Below are 21,438 nucleotides of genomic sequence, written 5' to 3'. Positions count from 1 at the left end.
AAGAGATGGAAAGACATTCCTTGCACATGGATTGGAAGAATAAACATAGTTAAAATGTCCATACTACCTAAAGCAATATACAGATTCAATGCTATCCCAATCAGAATCCCAAGAACATTCTTCACAGATATTGAACAAACAATCCTAAAATTCATATGGGGCAACAAAAGACCGCGAATTGCTAAAGCAATCCTGAGCAAGAAAAACAAAGCCGGCGGAATCACAATCCCAGATTTCAAAACATACTACAAAGCTACAGTGATCAAAACAGCATGGTACTGGTACAAAAACAGGTCCACAGATCAATGGAACAGAATTGAAAGCCCAGAGATAAAACCACACATCTATGGACAGCTAATCTTCGACAAAGGAGCAGAGGGCCTACAATGGAGAAAAGAAAGTCTCTTCAACAAATGGTGCTGGGAAAACTGGACAGCCACATGCAAAAAATTGAAAATTGACCAGTCTTTTTCACCACACACCAAAATAAACTCAAAATGGATCAAAGACCTAAAGATTAGGCCTGAGACAATAAGTCTTTTGGAAGAGAATATAGGCAGTACACTCTTGGACATCAGTTTCAAAAGAATGTTTTCAGACACTGTAACTCCTCAGTTGAGGGAAACAATAGAAAGAATAAACAAATGGGACTTCATCAGACTAAAGAGCTTCTTCAAGGCAAGGGAAAACAGGATTGAAACAAAAAAACAGCTCACTAATTGGGAAAAAATATTCACAAGCCACTTATCCGACAAAGGGTTAATCTCCATAATATACAAAGAACTCACACTGCTTAACAACAAAAAAACAAACAACCCGATCATAAAATGGGCAGAGGACATGAACAGACATTTCTCAAAAGAAGATATGAATATGGCCAATAGACACATGAAAAGATGTTCATCATCGCTAATCATCAGGGAAATGCAAATCAAAACTACACTAAGATATCACCTTACACCCGTTAGATTGGCAAAAACATCCAAAACCAAGAGTGACAAATGTTGGAGAGGTTGTGGAGAAAAAGGAACCCTCATACACTGTTGGTGGGAATGCAAACTGGTACAGCCACTATGGAAAACAGTATGGATATTTCTCAAAAAGTTAAAAATAGAAATACCCTATGACCCAGCCATCCCATTACTGGGTATCTATCCTAAGAACCTGATATCAGAAATCTCAAGAGTCCGTTGCACCCCTATGTTCATCGCAGCATTATTTACAATAGCCAAGACGTGGAACCAGCCTACATGCCCAGAAACTGATGATTGGATAAAGAAGATGTGGTATATATACACAATGGAATACTACTCAGCCATAAAAAAAGACAAAATTGGCCCATTCACAACAACGTGGATGGACCTCGAGGGTATTATGTTAAGCGAAATAAGCCAGTCAGAGAAAGACGAACTCTATATGACTCCACTCAAAGGTGGAATTTAGTATATTGATAAGGAGATCTGATCGGTGGTTACCAGGGAAAAGGGGGGGTGGGGGGAGGGCACAGAGGGGGAAGTGGTGTACCCACAACATGACTAACAAAAATGTACAACTGAAATCTCACAAGGTTGTAATCTATTATAACATTAATAAAAAAAAAAAAAAAAGCTAACACCTAAAAAAAAAAAAAGGTTCATCCAATGTATAAGTTATTAATACTTGCCACCCTGCTTCATCCCACATTTTCACTGAAATATCAAAGCCAAGCAGACATCATTATGTTTCACCCCATTTCAGTTTGCATCCCTAAAAAATGAGGACATGTTACTACATAATCCAAGACCATTATCACACTACAAGAGTGTAATAAATCAAATCAAATTCATACCTCTGGGCATGGAGGACTGAAATTGGACTGGACCATCTTATGATGGGTGGGGTGAGAATGGGTCATCCCAGTTGGAAAGCCTATGAGACCTTTCTAAATTTGTAAATTCCCACTTGAAAGCTTTCTTCTCTGGCTAGAAACACATTCCTCCCCTTCTCCTTTACTGAGTTGTTTTATATTCATCTTCCCGGATTCACCTTCACTGTAATTTCCTCCAGGAAGCCTTCTGATTACCAATCCCAAATACGGATTGGTTCACATCAAATAATTTATCATTTACAATTGCTTATTGTTGTTATTGCCAATTACAACATAAACTCCAGGAGGGTAGGGACACACAGCACCCATTGGGCATGGGGGGAGGGTTGCAGGTCCCCCTACTTGTCCAACCTCTCCCCAGACAACGTCTTAGAGGTGTGCTGTCTGATATGGAGCAGCAACAAGTGCCTTTCTAAATTAAAATTAATTTTAATTAAATAAAATAAAAAATCTGATACCATAGTAACATTAAAAATCAGTAACCATAAAAAACAGTCACAATACCATCCTTCGAGTACGCAATACCCACATGTGGCTATGCACTGGACAGCACTGATATATAACATTTCCATCACTGCAGAAAGTTCTAATCCATGGTGCTGATCTAGAGGAGGACTTCACAAACTACAGCCTGTGGATCAGGAAACACAGCCACCCCCAGCACCTGTAAGGCTGGTTCACACAAAGCTGGAGGCCCTCACTGACCATGTGGCCGAGTGGCTTTTAGTGCAGAGATAAGGAACCAGAAGTCCAGAGAGGGGTGGTGACTAGCTTGAGGTCACAAAGATGCCTAGGAGAAGGTGAGGGCTGCCTATATTCCACTGGTGTTCTTTTCTCTCTCTCAATGGTGGGTAAAGCCTGGGGAACTATGCCATCTCCTGTCAGCCTGAGAAAGCTCAATGCTTTCTCAGCGCCATGCCTCCAATTCCCAGTAAAAGCCCCACTTTCTTCTCCAATGACCAAGGAGACATGCTCATCCACAAAGACACCGTTCCTGTCCAGGGTGAAGCTCTGCAGCTGGGTACCCCTGCGTCAGCTGCAGGAATCCCTCACAGATAGCAACTCTGTCCAGTCTCTGCGCCAACGGTGAAAGGGTACACAGTGGGTCAACCCCAGCGTGGTCACTGTGGGGGACAGACCTAGAAGTGCACAAGGGATCAACAACGGTGTCTGGAATTCTACCCTGATTCTACATTCCCTGCTTCTAGGTCCTCTCCAAGGGAACTTACTGAAACAATGTAAACATTTGTGTCTGCACTATCCAATATAGTCATTATTAGCCCCATGTTTTTACCAAGCACTGAAAATGTGTCTAGGAAGGAACAGATTTTCTCATGTGATTTAATTTAATGTAATTAATTTATAAATAAGTAGCCACAGGGAGAACATTCTTTTTGAAATGTTGTTGGAATGTATTTATCTTCTGAAAATAGATAAAAACAATGAGAATACTGGTAAAAATGGACAAAATCAACTTTCTCAGAAGTCTAGAAATTAATCAAAGGCTCTTGCAACAATCTGAGAGAGTTTAATTAAGAAAAATGATTGCATCTTGGTAAAGGAAGGAAACTTTGTGGCATTATAACTTGTACTATTCCATTTCTGCTGTCACAATATCTTCAGTAGCTTTTAAAACCTTCAGTCTCAGAACCATGGCAGCTGTGAAAACCAGCAGTGCAGCAGCCATAAGGGGTTTGGAGCTCCCCAAAAGACACATCCCTATTGAACTGTCACTATTTGTCTTGTGTGGCAGCTCCCTGAAAAAGCCGCATGTTCAGGGTTTGTCTTTATTCGACTCAGAGCTTGCTAAGTGAGGAAAGCCTATCCTCAGGGCACTTGCTAAAAACAATCAGCGGTAACTGTTTTACACTGTAGTTACCTGAAGGAGTGACCCCAGGTGAGACAGGCAAGGGGTGAGCCAAAAACTTAAAAGAAAAATCTGGGGATTGAGATGTCCATAGGGGACTTTGAAAAGCTCCAATCTATCTGTGGGGATCTAGAAGACCAGAAGTGTGCATGGCTGTGTGCACATCCAGGAAAGACTTGAGAAAGTCTCAATCTCTCACCTGTAGCTGAAATGTTGGCTTAACATCTGAAAAATTGATTAATGTAACAACATATTAACAGAATAAAGGTCAAATACCAGATAACCTTGACACAGATACGAAAAAGGATTTCACAAAATACAACCAACATCCTTCATGATTATGAAAGAAAACTCAACAAATTAGGAATAGAAAAAACTTAACCTGATAAATAGCATCCATGAAAAACTCATGGCTAACATCACACTCAATGACGAAACAGTGAAAATTCCCTCCTAAGACCAGGGACAAGACAATGATGTCTGCCGTCATCTCACATGCTAATCACAGGTACTAGAGGTTCTCATGAGGGGAATTAGACAAGAAAATAAATAAAAGGCATCCTCAGTGGAAAGTAAGATGTAAAACTATTTCTTTTTGCAGATGACATGATATTGTATATAGAAAACCCTGTGAAATAAGCACATGCCTACACACAGTATGTGAATAATACCCAATAGGTGTATAAAAAATTTCAATTGCTTCATGTGGTTAGAGACTGAAACAGTAATCAAAAGCATCCCCAAAAATAAAAGACCAGGACCAGATGGCTTTCCTGGAGAATTCTACCAAACTTCCAGAAAGGACTTAATACCTATCTTTCTCAAGCTCTTCCAAAAAATTAGGGAAGACGGAATGCTACCTAACACATTCTACAAGGTCAAATCACTCTGATACCAAAGCCTGACAAGGACAACACAAAAAAGGAAAACTACAGGCCAATATCATTGATGGACATAGATGCAAAATTCCTCAACAAAATATGGGCAACCCAAATACAGCAATACATCAAAAGGATCATACATCACGATCAAGTGGGATTCATACCAGGGACACTAGGATAGTTTGACATCTGCAAATCAATCAATGTGATACACCACATTAACACAATGAGGAATAAAAACCACATGATCATCTCAATAGACACAGAGAAAGTATTTGACAAGCTCCAACAGACATTTATGATAAAAACTCTTAACAATATGGGGATAGAAGGAAATTACACCAATATAATAAAGGCCATATATGACAAACTCATGGCCAACATCATAGTCAATGGGGAAAAACTGAACGCCATTCCTCTGAGAACAAGACAAGGATGCCCACTCTCACCACTCTTATTCACCAGAGTACTGGAGGTTTTGGCCAGAGCAATTAGACAAGAGAAAGGAATAAAAGGAAAACAAATAGGGAGTGAAGATGTGAAACTCTTGCTGTTTGCAGACGACATGATCTTATATATAGAAAACCCTGAAGAATCCATTGGAAAACTATTAGAAATAATTAACAACTACAGTAAAGTTGTGGGGTACAAAATCAACTTACAAAAATCAGTTTGCATTTCTATAGTCTAATAACGAACTTACAGATAGAGAACTCAAGAATGTAATTCCATTTACAATCTCAACAAAAAGAATGAAATATCTAGGCATAAATTTACCAAGGAGGTGAAGGACTTATACAACGAAAACTATAAGACATTATTGAAAGAAATTGATAATGACATAAAGAGATGTGAAGACATTCCATGCACGTGGATTAGAAGAACAAACATAGTTAAAATGTCCATACTACCCAAAGCAATCTACAGATTCAATGCAATCCCAATCAGAATCCCAATGACATTCTTCATGGAAATAGAACGAAGAATCCTAAAATTTTTATGGGGCAACCAAAGACCCCGAATTGCTAAGGCAATCCTGAGAAAAAAGAACAAAGCTGGAGGCATCACAATCCCTGAATTCAAAATGTACTACAAAGCCATAGTGATCAAATGGCATGGTACTGGTACAAAAACAGGCACACAGATCAATGGAACAAAACCAAAAGGCCAGAAATAAAACCGAACCTCTACAGACGGCTAATCTTTGACAAAGGTGCCAAGAACACACAATGGAGAAAAGATAGGCTCTTCAATAAATGGTATTGGGAAATCTGGACAGCCACATGCACAAGAATGAAAGTAGACCATTATCTCATGCCATACACAAAAATAAACTCAAACTGGATCAAAGACTTGAAGAAAAGTCCTGAAACCTTAAAACTCCTGGAAGATAATATAGGTAGTACACTCTTTATATCGAATTGAAAAGGATCTTTTTGAATACCAGGTCTTCTCCAGACAAGGGAAACAAAAGAAAAAATAAACAAGTGGGAGTTCATCAGACTAAAGAGCTTCTGCAAGGCAAAAGAAACTAGGATCAAAACAAAAAGACAACCCACCAATCAGGAGAAAATATTTGCAAATCATATATCTGACAAGGGGTTAATCTCCATAATATATATGGAACTCAAACAACTGAACAACAAAAAAACAGTTTGATCAAAAGATGAGCAGAGGATACGAACAGACATTTTTTCAAAGAAGATATACACATGGCCAATAAGCACATGAAAAGATCTTCAATATTGCTAATTATCAGGGAAATGCAAATCAAAACTATACTAAGATACCACCTTATGCCTGTTAAAACGGCTATAATCACTAAGACTAAAAATAACAAATGTTGGAGAGGGTGTGGAGAGAAGGGAACCCTCATAAACTGCTGGTGGGAATGCAAACTGGTGCAGCCACTATGGAAAACGGTATGGAGATTCCTCAAAAAACTAAAAATAGAAATACCATATGACCCAGCTATCCCACTACTGGGTGTCTACCCAAACAACTTGAAATCAACAATCCAAAGTAACATATGCACCCCTATGTTCATTGCAGCACTAATCACAACAGCCAAGACATAGAAACAATCTAAGTGCCCATCAACTGATGATTGGATAAAGAAGATGTGCCATATATATATAATGGAATACTACTCAGCCATTAAAAAAGACGAAATCATCCCACTGGCAACAACATGGATGGACCTGGGAGGTATTATGCTAAGCAAAATAAGCCAGACTGAGAAAGAGAAACAGCATATGATTTCACTCATATGTGGAATATAAACAAACACATGGGCAAAGAAAACAGTTCAGTGGTTACCAGGGGAAGGGGGATGGGGGGTGGGCACAGGGGGTGAACGGGAGTACCTATAAGGTGACAGACAAGAATTAACGTACTACTGAAATTTCACAATGATGTAAACTATTATGAACTCAATAATAATAATTAAAAAAACCCCACTAGCCCAGGCATGTGTATCAAAGAAAGTCTTGTTCCAAGGTGTGACTTAGGTATGTGACCCTGAGGCAGATACTGAACCTCTCTGTGCCTGTTTCTTAATTTGAAAAATGTGAATAAGAACCTGTCTTTATGAATTTTTATGAAAAGTCACCCCCTGACTCCTGACTGTTGGGAGGCCATCTCTACGTGGGAAAAGAGTGGACACACAACCCCATGCTCACCGCATCCCTAATGCTTCTCTTGCTCCGCTGGTGTTTGGTGGGGCCTGGCTGGCCGATGTCCTGGGAACAGAGTAGGCTGGTGCCAGTGAAATTCAGCTGGAAGTGCTGGGGGCTGGGACTGCTTGTTGGCTTGTCTGTTGGTAGATGAAATGATGGCTCCACTTCTAGAATAAAAAGAAAGTATAAATGTCCTCTATGAAAGAAAGATGCTAACAAAGAAGTCATTCCAGCCAGTCTACTTATTCCTGGCAATGTGACCTGGCTGGGTTTTTTAAGTTGGGCTACAGAAGACGCCCCCATCCCCCTGTCCATCTGGAATCCTTTCATCTGTCTACCTGTCCAACCCTACACCAAGCATGATGAGTTCACTAGGATGTAAAGAGGAGAATGGGCCTCTCTGAGGCTTAGACAGCAAGTGTAGGGTGTTGACTCCCCAGTGGGCATCTGTCACATACCTTTCCTGATCCAGCTTCCTAATGGGTTTTCCTGCCTCTGGTCTTCTTCCCCCTCCCAATTCATTCTCCACACATCATGAGAGGACAAGCAGAACTCTGAGTGTGTCATGCTCCTCCACAAACCACTCCAGTGCCCAAGAAAATCCCTGCCCATACCTTTAGCCTCAATTGTAACCTCTCCCATGTCAAAGTGTATGTTCCAGGCACACAAAAATTCTTACAGCTTCCCCAAACATGCCATGATACTTCTATCTTCTAGGTTATAGACACACATAGCATGATTCCCCATCTCTTCCCCGAGCTGGGTCCTGTTCTCCAGCACATCTCAGTTTCTTCATCACTTCCTCCAGAAAACTTTCTAAGACAGGGCTGTGAGTCCTTCATTGGGGTTCCCACAGGCTGTTAATGTTCCCCGATTATACCATTCCTCACAAGGTATCACCAGTACCTATTTACTTGCATTAAATATTTGTTGAATAAATTAATGAATGAATCAATGTATGGATCATATTTGGAGGCCTAAGAAGGCAACTCAGGATCCTCTATATTTGGCGATGGAAAAATTTATGCGTAAAAATAACTATCTTCTTGGGTGCAATTGCTGCAAGTTCTCTTCCTGCCTCCTCTTGGATGACCCATGGCCATGGGTCATCCACATGGGCCTCCAAGAAAGCCCCTTTCCCTACAGTCTCCATCCAGTCCACGGCTACTCAGAAGCCCCATCCTTCCTCAAAGCCCCATCTCTTCAAGCCGTAAGACCAGTCCCCCACCTCACAGCTGTCACATGCACGTTCAACAACTGGTAGCTGGCACCCACCCAGTGGGATGAGGCACTCAGGTCTTGTCTAGGTCTCATGAAGACTTGCTTCACCATGCCGGTGTCCAGACTGGAGGAGAACAGTGCCTCGATGGTGACCAACACAGAATCCAACTTAGAGACAGAGACCACAAGAATTCAGCCAACACCAGCACTGTCTCCCGAGTTCCTGCTTTATACAGCGAGAGACCCAGGGGCAAGCAATGGGGGATTATCTGGTTGCCTCCCTCCCCAGGCTAGAGAAGAGACCCTGACCAAAAAGGTAAGGTTCCCAGGAGCTGGGGACAGAAACAATGACAGGAACAATAATGAACATCTATGGAGCGCCTCTAAGAAGTGACTTACACATTCCCTCACCATCACGCTGGTGGAAGGTATTGTGATAATTATCCCCACGTTAAACAGGAAGGAAGTGAAGTTTGGAAATACTCAAAGTCAGCACTGTGCCCTATGATCCTCCTCCTCCCCAATGTAGATGCCCTAGTCCCTCACCCATCCTCAGAGACCTGGGATCAAACCCAACTGTGACAGTTCTTAGACTGTTCACCTCACTTCTCTGAGCCTCAGTTTTCCTATCTGAACAAGAAGGATGATCACTGTATGTACCTCCTGGGGGAAGCTGTGAGAATGAAATGAGATGATCTTGCACGAAAGTGCTCAGCAGGGAGCTTGGCCATGGTCAATGTCATTATTGGGTGAAATTTGTTGAAAGTGTCCGGAAGAGAAGAAGGTGGTGGATGCTGCAGGTTGGTGGCCTCAGGAGGTTAATACTTTTCCCATCCCCCGAAGACCTATGGAACAAGATGGCAGGATCAGCTGACAGGGATGTGGGGGAGAATGGGCACCATGTCAGCAACTTCCAGATCAAGGGTGTGTCATGGGAGCTCAGAGTCACCAGCCACCAGCTTAGTCAATACTTCCAATCTCCTCAACTTACGTCAAGTGGGTTACCAGGCATGAGTGGAATATGTCTCGTAGCTGGCTGCCTCTGTAGAGCTCAGTGACCTAGGACAGAGGGTAGGGAGAATGGGTGAGATAGAGGTCTCCTGGGGCTTCAGGGACCACAGGAGCCAGTGAAAGATCACAGGCCTTGGAGCAAGGGAGACCTGAGTTCAAATCCTGACTCTGCCCCTACCTCACTGTGTGACCTTAGGCACATAGTTCCCCTTTCTGAGCCTCAGTTTACCCATCTGAGAAATGGGGAAGGCACCTAGGCCACCGCCTCTGGAAACTGAAGGGTAGAAAGAATCACGTAATAGATGTAAGTCAGATGGAGGAATGAGGGGGCCCCCAGGGAAAGGAGAGATGGGATGGGGAGAGACCCACTTGGTCCTGGATGTCCCTCAGCAGGTGGTGTACTCTGAGGACGTGGGCTCCGAGTGCTGAGGTTCCAGTTGATGATGCGGGAATGTGGCTGGTACTCTCTCTGGATGGATAAACTCTGGGGGGCACAGCCTGGAGCCACCAAGAAGAACAGCCAAAGGGAGACTCCCAGCTTTCAGCACAGAGGCATGGCAGCCCAGGGGGCCCTGCCTACTGTCAGAATCAGGCCCACAAGCTGGGGCCCGTGGGGACTTCCAAATGGAAGTCACCCCAAAGAGGGGAAAACTGGAATTTTACAAGGCTCTCCTGAGCTGAGCTTGTGCTTGGGCTGATACAGTTCCTGCTCGTTCATTACTCGTTCAAAATCCAAATTCCCTAAGAGAATATAAATTCTATGGAGGTGGGACAAGGTCTGTTTGGTTTTCCAGGGTCCCCATGCATCTGGCCCAGGGCCTGGCTCACGGAAATGATGAGCCATCCTGGTTTGTCTAGGATTGCCCTGGTTTGAACGCTAAATGTCCTGTGTCCTGGCAAACTCCTCAGTCTTGAATTAATGAGGATGGCTGGTCACCATAAATTGTCCATTCAGAATAGCTATTGCATGACAAGCACATATTCCCCTCAAGAATGTCACAGGAAAGCCAGAATGAGAAACACACACACCCCAACACTCACAATTAGTAGAAGCCAACAATTAAATATAAAATTACTTAACATCATTCCCTTAATGTGGATCACCAGACTGTTACCTCAGAAAAGTTTCAAGAAACAAAGTCAATTCCTCGTAGAAGGCAAGGTGCAGCGGACACTCTGTTTGCAGACTAGTCCCGACCCTTCAATCTACAAGGTGTCGCTTAACATTCCTCCAGATGATGCGAAATCTCATAAAGAATAAAAACCTACTTGCTCAAAATACATCTAGTTGCTGGTCAATTCCATTTTAAATTTCTGTTACTAATATAAAGAAGTTCAAATAATCGTTTTCCCCAGGTGTCCCTATATTGTGAATCTCTGTGGAGAATTTACAGGGCTTCAGAAGTCTAGCTGAATGGGCCTGAGGAATGTTGCTGCTAATATTTAATGGGATGTCTTGTAATACTACGTAAACACAGAAAACATTCACATATTATACATAAAATCCTTTTTTTTTTTTTTGAGGAAGATTAGCCCTGAGCTAACATCTGCCGCCAATCCTCCTCTTTCTGCTGAGGAAGACTGGCCCTGAGCTAACACTGGTGCCCATCTTCCTCCACTTTATATGCGGGATGCCTACCACAGCATGGCATGCCAAGCGGTGCCATGTCCACACCCAGGATCTGAACTGGCGAACTCTGGGCCGCAGAAGCAGAATGTGAGAACTTAACCACTGTACCACCGGGCCAGCCCCTGACATTTTTAAAATTATGGAACGCAAGTACATCTATATTTCTCTACTACACACGTATTTGCAGTTATTTACATGTTTGTTTAACGTGCTATTTGCATATAACTGTATTTTCTGAATTGTTTACACACAGAACCACACACACCTTACCCTTTCCCTTCAATATTATCAAACATTAATAGTTTTTCCTAAGACACCCTCCCTCTTAGTGGCTCCTCGTGTTGACACCCCGAGCCCAGGAAGGCCCACAGGCAGCTCTTCTGCACAGCGGGGGCTGCTGGAACCTGCTGGAATGAGTCCACGTGGCGCTCACCTGGTCACACAGAAATCCACCATCAGTGAGGACAGGCGGACCTTGAGCCTGGTTTCAACTCAAACTTGAGCTCCATGGATGCTGTCCTTGTCTGAGGGGGAAAACAACAAAAGGATAGTTTTTGAGGCCTTTTATAGACTGTAATACAGTTGGAGGGAAAGGAAACCCCATTCCCTTTTCTTTTCTGTATTTACTGATTTAACGGAAACTGTTGGCTGTGACTGGCTTTCCCCGATTCCTAGCCAGCCACCTGCTCCCCGAGCTGGGAGAAAGCAGCCCTGGGCTGTGTGCGTTTCCCTTGCTCACCTCACTCGGCTGGACAGAGAGTTTTTGGTGACTCCAGACCCTTTAAACAAACTTGTCACTTAGGGGCCCTGTAAGGCCTGTGTCCTGGCAAACCCCTCAGTCTTGAATTAATAAAGGCCCCTTTCCACAGTCCGTTCAGGGCTTGGGAGAGTCTAAGGCCCTGGGGCAGCGTTTCCCACCCTCGGCACTGCTGACATTTGGGCCGGATAATTCTGCGTCGTGGGCTGTCCTGTGCCGTGGAGGATGCGGAGCAGCATCCTCGGCCTCCACCCTCCAGGTGCCAGGCGCCCCCAATTGTAACAACCCAAACAACGCCTCCAGACGAGGCTAAAAGCCCCTGGGGCAAATCCCACGGAGCACGGGGACGAGGACGGTGAGGAGGGGATGGGGGCGCCCAGAGGAAACAGCGGCTCCGGCGACCTGAATGAACAGCCCGGGGGAAACGGGGCTCCGGGGCGACGGAGGACGCCGGGCCCTAACGGGGCTGCCCCGGCCCAGGCCCCTCCCTGGACCCCGATCAGAGCCCGGCCCAACCGTCGCTCCCCGCGTCCCCTCCCTAGGGCGCACGTGCCACTGGAATCCCGTCCGCGCCGAGAAGAGAGGACACAGCGCGCAGACACACCCGGGTGCTTCCTCGGCACTGTCCCGGCTTTCGCTTCCGGTCTCGGGTGAGCGGCTCAGAGCTTCAGCTTCCGGTTTTGGGCGGGCCTACCGGGCAGAGCCCTTTGGGGGCTCCAGGTTGAGGCGCGGGGCGAGGTGGGGGCGGGGCCGAGCGGGGTGGGCACCCCAGTTGCGGGCGAGCAATCACACTGGGGCTCCAGATTGTCTCTGCCCACTCACATGGTCTCAGTGGATCGCACTTGCCCCCTCGGGGCACTGCAGATCTATGGATGTTTAATGTAGCTGGCGGGTAGGTAGCTCACCCAGCTGTACCACTTCTGCTCCAAGGTCACCCAGTCTTTGTGCTTGGTGGGTGTGGCCTTTCCACTAGGGCTGAGCAGAGACTCTCCCTGGGGCCACTGTGGGACCCTGTGATGGGGGTCCGTGAGCCGAGGAGTCAAAAGAAAGATTTCTTAGACTCTTAAGATCTGGCAGTAGTGCTCTTTTATTTAAAGAATAGTATGGAATACCATGGGGACAGGACCCATGAGCAGTCAGAGCTTCTGCTGCCCCAAGTTGAGGGTTAGAGCTAAATTTAAGGCATAGGTATGTGAGTTACCTCTTTACAAGACAAAGGAAAGAATATGTAAAAAAGTTAAAATGGTATCAGTGCCCGTAGGGTCCAGTCATTGGGCGGTCCCACAACTTTTAGATAAGAATCAAACCGGATTGAATAAATGGCAGAAGTCACCACTTAAATATTATCCTCAGCTAAAGACAAAGGAGGATGGGGGGGGGGGGGGGCGGGGGTCAGTTACATGAGGTTGCCAGACAGTAAACAACTTAAGTTCTTGCCTCTGGCATTGATTAAGAGTTTCTAGAGATAAGGCCATCCCCCTTCTTCCTGGCACAGAGAGGGAGGCATCTTTACAGATAGAGGTTTCCCTTAGAAATGTAAATCTTTCCCAAAAAGGGGGCAAGCAAATTCCACTCCTAGGAGCCTGCTTCTCATTTGCAGTTTTAAAATTAACCAGCCTAAAAATCCTCATCATAAACCATTTTAAAATTAACCAGCCTAAAAATCCTCATCACGTGGATTTTCCTTCTGGTCCACAGAGCAATCATGGGGGGGCTTAAGCCTGTAGTCACCTGTTTCCACAGTTGTGCTGATGCACACACCTGTCCTCAGGGCCGGGTGGTGCTAAGAGAGCGTCAGCTGGGAGAGAGTCACTCACAGGTGCTAGGCTGTCTGGGGGCCAGAGAGTTCTCACCTATCTCCACTTCCTCCCCAGGGGTAGTCATCCACCTTCCTATGTAAAGCAGCACGGTCTCTCGGGGGTCCTGAGGTGCTGTGTGAGAATCCACCATTGATCAGTGAATGGCCATTTAGTTGTATAGTTAGAAAGGAGAGAGACGAAGAAAACCACTCACTCTGCTATGTTGCTCTGGAATCATAGAACTTTTGAACTCAAAAAGATATTTCACTCTTCATATTACAGATGAAGAAACTGAGGTCTGAAGAGGTTATGGGATTTGGCCAAGATTAATTCCTGGGACTGGAGAGAGATCCTCTCATTCTCAGCTGGCCGCATTGTCATAACATCTCTAGCATCAAATAGCAAAGAGAGAGAAGTCTGTTGATTTCTAGGTAGAAACCATTCCCCATCACATTTTTACTTTCCCCTTCTTAGATGCCTGCTCTGCCCTGAGAAGGAATTTATCTGGTGTTTATGCCATCCTTAAGAAGAGAAAAATGCTACTGGGAAATATTATTAGGATTCAGTGTGGCACTGGAGATCCCAGTCATTAAAAAATGAGAATGGAAAGAATAAGAGGTAAATAATATTAGTAAGGAGAGAAAATCTATTATTTTAGTGTGAAATAACATATAAGGTTGAGCTAGTCAATAAGCTGAGTAATAGGAAAGGATACTAGAGAGTTATATGAAAAAAAAACCTTTATATGAGCAAGAACTAGATTAAACATGTAAATAATTATTCTACTCGTGGGAGCAATGAATTGTTTAAAAGAATCAAGAAAAAATAATTGGAGCTATGCCAGAGTTATATGAATAAGATTATGAAGATATACCAAAAACATAAAGCTCTGATTAAATGGAGAAATATACTACATTTACAAATGAAAAGAATGAGTATTTCAAAGATACCAGTTTTCCAAACATTATTCAGATTCAATGTATTTAAAATAAAAATTTAAAATGATAGAGTAATTGTTTTTAGGCAATAAGATAAATTTTGCAGAAATAAACATTGGATCACTAACTAACATTATTCACAAATAAAAACACTCCAAATGGTTTATAGTGCTAAAATTCACAGTAAAAAGCCCCCATATATAACAGTGGTACATGATAAGATAGGAGAATATCCAAAATCTTAAAATTAGTAACGGTATTCTTAATATATGTGCTTAAAGACGTCTTGTTAAAAAAAGGAAGTAAAAATAAAAATAGAAGAAGATGTGATGTCTGATTTTCCTTTAGGAACTGAATGTTGAGAATATTCCAATGTACAATATACAATAAAGAATAGAAATCCTTGGTAATTAACCATTAAATGAGAGGACATATTCAAATAATAGCATAATGTATTGGTTAGTTTCTCCTATATAATAAACCATCCTAAAATGTAGTGGCTTAAGATAAGAGTAATTTAACTCTTCTCATGATTCTGTGGATTACCTGGGGAGTCCTTTGATCTAGGCCTATGTGTGATGGCTCAGCTGGGATTGGATGGTCTAGGATGGCCTTACTCACATATCTGATTGTTGACTTGAAGTCACCTGGAGAGATAGAAATGTGCAGTCTGTCCACTCATTACCATATTGTTGGTCACAAGTTTCCCAAGAGCAGTGAGAGAAGGACAAGCACAAAGGAGCAACTGTTTTTCAAGCCTTTGCTTGTGTCATTTACTTGTGTCCCATTGGCCAAACCAAATTTCAAGGCCAAGCCCACCCAGAGTCAAAATGAGATGGCACTACCAAAACACACAGATGGAGGGAGACGACTAATGGGTGGCCACTTTTGCAAACTACCACACATAATTTTAGAGGAAAATTAATCTGAGGTAATATTCATATCTGTATTCATGCATTTGAATGTGTAGGGACCTGAAATTGGCCACCCCAAGATATGTCTCTTTGGCATCAGGATTATTTGAGGCTGATTGCTTTTGATAAACTGGGACAGGGAAGGAGGCTCTGAGGAATGGAACTTGCCCTTTGTTAGGACACATTTACATTTGTAAGGTAAATCGCTATCTGTAAAGGTGCCTCCCTCTCTGTACCAGGAAGAAGAAAGGAGATGACCTTCTCTCTAAAAACTCTTAATCAATACCAAAGGCAAGGACTTAAAATCTGCATTTTATTGTGCTTTTCTGGTAACCTCCTGTAACTAACTTCCCTCCCCCTCCCAACGTTGGCATTTCTTTAAGGATTAAGCATCTTTCCTTAGGCTAGGAACTGATTGCTGTGCTCACCTGTGACCACTCAGCTCCAGACAATCAACTTGCCTCCTGCTACGCCCACCAAGATAGCAGACCACTACCTGCTGTGTCCATCAAGCACTGTGCTGACAGGGCAATCTTGTGACTATTGTGGGAGGGACATTTCAATCACATGTGAAACACCCTGTCTGGGGGTATATAACCACTCTGTGTGATGCGGGGTCGGTGAGCCAAGGAGTGGAAAGAAAGATTTCTTGGACTCTCAAGATCTGGCAGTAGTGCTCTTTTATTTAGAGAATAGTGTAGCATGGGGACAGGACCCATGGGCAGTCAGAGCTTCTGCTTCCCCAAGTTGAGGGTTAGAGCTAAATTTAAGGCATAGGTATGTGAGTTATCTCTTTACAAGACAAAGGATAGAATATGAAAAAAGTTAAAATGGCATCAGTGCTGGTGGGGTCTGGTCATTGGGTGATCCCATGACTTTTAGACAAGAATCAAATCGGATTAAGTAAAGGTTAGAAAGGTTAGAAGCCACCACCCTAAATCAGTTATATGAGATTGCCAGACAGCAACCAAATTAAGTTCTTGCCTTCCCCATTAAGAGTTTCTAGGGACAAGGTCATCTCCCTTCTTCTTCCTGGTACAGAGAGGGAGGCACCTTTTACAGATAGAGATTTACCTTACAAATGTAAATGTGTCCCAACAAGGGCAAGTTCCATTCCTCAGAGCCTCCTTCCCTGTCCCAGTTTATCAAAAGCAATCAGCCCCAAACAATCCCGATGCCAAAGAGACATACCCTGGGGTGGCCAATTTCAGGTCCCTCCAAGGTCATCCCCCCTTCCTTCACAAATGCAAATGTCTCTCAAAAGGGCAAGCAAAATTCCAGTCCTCAGACCCCGCTTCTCATCTGCCATTTTAAAAGTAACCAGCCTAAAATCCTCATCATGTGCACCCCACTTCTTTGGTGCTCTTTCTTCTTTTGGCAAGAAAGGCCCCGGGCCATGGTTCCTCATAAACCTGTGTTTAATTTTCTCTTACTATTCTGTCTCATGTGAATTTAATTTGTTCTCCGGCCAGATGAACCCACATTTGGGAAGAGGAAATGTCTTCCTCCCCTACAAATGCCTGAGGATCTTTGTGTAAAGCCAAAAGAACTGTAAACCATTAAATTAATTGGAGAGGTGTGGTAAATTTAGTTGATACTTAGAGTAGGCCTGCAAATTGTAGTAGTTTATTTTTCACGGGTATGCAAGTTCTTATGAGACCTAAGAAAAATATATTTTGATTACTTTCCCCCCAGATGTGTTGTATTCCTTAACACTTTTGATGTGTTTCTCTCTGGCCTTAGGAAGATAAGGAAGGACTTGGGAGCAAAGATGCAGCCTAATAGCCCTGCACTGGAGGCCGAGATGGAGAAGATCTCCACAGCCACCATGACCTTGCCCTCGGTGCTGTGGTAGACGGGGAGGAAGGGCACCCAGACACTGCAGAACACCAGCATGCTGAATGTCAGGAACTTGGCTTCATTGAAGGTGTCAGGCAGGTTATGGGCCAGGTAAGCCAAGGAGAAGCTGCCCAGGGTCAAGGAGCCCAGGTATCCCAGGACACAGTAGAAGGCGGTGACCAAGCCCTTGTTGCACACGATGATGATGTGGCCTTGTTCAGAGTGCGCATCTATGTCAATGAAGAGAGGAGAGGTCCCCAGCCAGACTCCACAGAGACTCAGTTGGATAAAGGAGCAGATAGGAATGATGAAGTTAGGTGCCCCTGACACCGACTGCTGCCTCATCCTTCACCCTGGAGCAGTGACCTTTGTCAACGAAAATAATCCATAACCAATCTATAAATGAAAATTTGGGTGAGTTTATTCTGAGCTTAAATTTTAGGATTATATCCTGGGAGAGTCTTTCCACAAAGGAACAGAGCAGTCCAAAGAAGTGGGGGTATAAGGGTGGTTATATACCCTCAAAGAGTATGTTTCACATATGATTGAAATGTCCCTTTTACAATAGTCATGAGGCTGCTCTGTCAGCACAGTGATTGATGGAAATGGCAGATAGGTCTGCTGTCTCAGTGAACGCTGCGGGGTGGCAGGTGTGTTCCCTTGGGCTGGCGGGGGGGGGGGGGGGGGGGGGGGGTCACAGATGAGCGCAGCAACCAGTTTCTAGCCTAAGGAAAGATACTTAATCCTTAAGGAGGCGCCAACGTTGGGAGGGGGAGGGAAGTTGCACCTTTATCTCAAGGGCCTTTGCTCTTGACATAGGGAATCTCTAAAGCAGATATGCAATGCATGCTCAACGGCCTCGGTCAGGCCCTTTTGGAAAGACAAGGTCAGGCCGAATTAGGTTTACACCAAATGGCTTCCTCATATATTCCAATATATCCTATTACTTGCCATTTTTATTTGTCACCTTGAAGGCCACAAGCACAGTGAGAGTTTTGGCCAAGACAGCAGAAACAGCCACAGTAAAAACAACTCCAAATGCGATTTGTTGAAGAATGCAGGTGGCTGTGTTGGGATGACTGATGAAGAGTAAGGAGCAGAGGAAGCACAGGGTGAGGGAGGTGAGCAGGATGTAGCTGAGAGTCCGATTATTGGCCTTGACTGTGGGAGTGTCTCGGTGCTTCACAAAGATCCCCAGGACCACAGCTGTGAGGCCAGAGAAAGAGAGAGCTGTGCAGGCCAGGGCCGTCCCCAAGGGGTCTTCATAAGCCAGAAAGGTCACAACGTTTTGAAGGCAGTGGTCTCGCTCTCTGTTGGCATACTGATGGTCCGGACACCTGACACACTGATCCATGTCTGGGGAGAAATGCAAACTGTCATCAGCCCAGCTTCAGTAATTCTGTCATTCACAGGCCCCCAAAGAAGGGCACTGGACAAGTTTAGCGAAATTGTCCTCCTCTGTTGCTCTAGACACCAAGTAAAAGAACGCTCTGCAGGGAATGATTCCCAGTTAGTATTGCCCATCTTCTTTATGGTTCAGTAACTAAGGTGTTAGTGTTATTTGTATTTATCTTGCATATTCATCAGAGCACTTTCTTCTTTGAAGAGAACCAGAAGACATCCCTGCGTCACTCAGTTATCCTCATATACGCTGTGGCCTGTTTTTATTCTTTCAATGAGCGAGCGCTTATTGGAAAACCACCATGACAGATAATATGCTATGTTTTGGGTAAATAGAGACGAACAAGTCATAGACCTCATTCCTAGAGACATTCAAAATGACGCACTTTCTTCCATCTAAAATGATTTCCAATACATTTCATCTCGATTTCACGTCCACTACTTCACTTAAGAGTCTAGTCTCATCTCTCCTATGTTATCACAAGAACTTTCTACTCGTGTTCCCTCCCCCAGCCCAGCATCAGAAGTCATGTTACATGTAAATGTGATCATGTTTATCCTCCACTAAAAAATTCCATTCCACAAATTCTTAGAAAGACCACAGAGATGCTATATAACCTTGGTCTTGCCTATCTCTACTACCGCTGATTTTTAAGATTCTCAAATCTTCATGCAGTTCTCAAACTGTCCCATGCCCGCTCAGCCCTGTAGGCATCAATGCCTGCTTTTTCCTCCTGCTTGAGACATTGCTCCGTCTTCCGTATGTTCCACTAAAATCGCTAGTTTTTCACACTTACATCTACCATCTACCTGATAATTTCTGTGGATGGTACGAGTGAGTTAGAGAGTCATTATTTTCTCCGTGCATATAGTCAATTTGCCCAACAGGTATTTTTGAAAAGACTTTTGTTTTCCCTCTACTCCTCTGTGTTTCCTTGTCATAAATCAGATGTGCATATATGTGTCCCTGTGTGACCAGCTTGTATCTGAACTTGCCATTTGCTTCCATTGATTTCCTTGTTTATCCTCACCATCAAGCTATGCTACTGTGATGCTATACTACTTGATATCAGGGAGAGTAAGTCCTGCCACCCTATTCTTTGCTTTTGAAGTCCTATCTATGCTTTTCCTTTATCATTTCCATATGAATTTGTAAGGAATAATTTCCACAACAAAACCAATTAGGATTTTGATTGCAATTGTATGTTGTCAGTAGATTGATTTGGACAGTATTGATATCTATACAATATGGGCTCTGGTCAGACACAAACATGGTTTATCTGTCCTCTTCTTTTTTTTTTTGTGAGGAAGATCAGCCCTGAGCTGACTACTGCCAATCCTCTTTTTTTTTTTTTTTTTGCTGAGGAATACTGGCCCTGAGCTAACATCCGTGCCCATCTTCACCTACTTTATACGTGGGACACCTACCACAGCACGTCATGCCATGGGGTGCCAGGTCTGCACCCGGGATCTGAACCAGCGAACCCCGGGCCACCGAGAGGCAGAACATGTGAACTTAACCACTGTGCCACCGGGCCGGCCCCTGTCCTCTTCTTTCAGTCTTCTTTTATTTTTCTAAATCCAATTCTGTAAACTTATGGACCAAAGTCTTTCAAAATTTTCATTAGGTTTATTTCTAGATATTCCATACTTTTAAGTTGTTGTAAATGTCACCGTTTAAAATTTAAATTTTGAATGCCTTATGATTGGTAGATGGAAATAAAAATTTGTTTGTATATTAGCCTTGTTTTCAGCCACCACAAGACTCAGTTGATTCATTAACTTATCAGGATTTTATACTTACAAAATAATGTTGTCTGGAGATAATGTCAATTTTATTTTTTCCTTTCCAATAAAATATTTCTTTTCCCACCAATATTGCACTGGGGAGGGCCTCCAGTGTAATATCTAGTAGCATCGGTAATACTGAACATTCATCTCTCATCCTTGCTTCCAACACTGGGCTTTCATCTTTGGTTCTGTAAATACTCTTTATGGGATTGAGAGAGTTTCCTTCTAGTCTTCATTTTGTAATAGTTATTTTTGTTTGTTTTAAAACATGAATGGGTCTTTAATTTTATTATTGCTTATTCTGCAGTTATTGAGATTATGATTTCTTTTTCTTCAGGGACTAGTGTACTGAATTACATTGCATGAACTACATTTGGTTATGATATGCCCTTCTTATAAGATACAGCGGGATTTTTTTTTTTTTTTTTTTTTAGGATACGTGAGTTTAATTCATGAAAGAGAGTGGCCTGTAAATTTCCTTTCCTGTTATTATTTTGTTAGATTTTGGTTTAAGCTATTCTCACAAAATGAGTCAAAAGCTTTTCTGTTTTTCCTATTCTCTGGAAGAGTTTGAGTAAGTGTGTTTTATTTATTTCTTGAATGTTTGCTAAGATTCACCAGTTCTATCAAAGAAATATCCCACAATAAAATTTCATAGGAGTATTTTAAACAATAACTCAATTTCTCTAAGAGATATAATACTATTCAGAGTTTTCATTTTTCCTTGAGACAGCTTGGTAACTTTTTTTTTTAATGATTTTTTTCCCCTTTTTCTACCCAAAGCCCCCCGGTACATAGTTGTGCATTTTTAGTTGTGGGTCCTTCTAGTTGTGGCATGTAGGAT

The 21,438-nt window shown here is 43.2% G+C and overlaps 1 protein-coding gene across 20 annotated transcripts in view; it reads right to left on the bottom strand.

Annotated features, from left to right (window-relative positions):
* LOC100063871 (ral guanine nucleotide dissociation stimulator) overlaps window positions 1-12,554 on the bottom strand; it is a 43,457-nt gene extending 30,903 nt beyond the window's left edge. For 10 of the 20 annotated variants that reach the window (XR_011440639.1, XR_011440640.1, XR_011440641.1 and 7 more), the window contains exons 1-5: window positions 11,895-12,446; window positions 11,589-11,679; window positions 9,506-9,573; window positions 9,175-9,359; window positions 7,297-7,460 (exon numbers count right to left, since the gene is read on the bottom strand). The gene's annotated coding sequence lies outside the window, so the exon portion shown is untranslated. The other 10 variants (XM_070273139.1, XM_023645512.2, XM_070273146.1 and 7 more) reach the window with 7 other exon arrangements.
* Between the last annotated feature and the right edge of the window lie 8,884 nt (window positions 12,555-21,438).

The sequence above is a fragment of the Equus caballus genome, chromosome 7, assembly GCF_041296265.1.
Source record: "Equus caballus isolate H_3958 breed thoroughbred chromosome 7, TB-T2T, whole genome shotgun sequence".
Lineage (NCBI taxonomy): Eukaryota > Metazoa > Chordata > Mammalia > Perissodactyla > Equidae > Equus > Equus caballus.
This window is presented reverse-complemented; position numbering and strand designations above follow the sequence as displayed.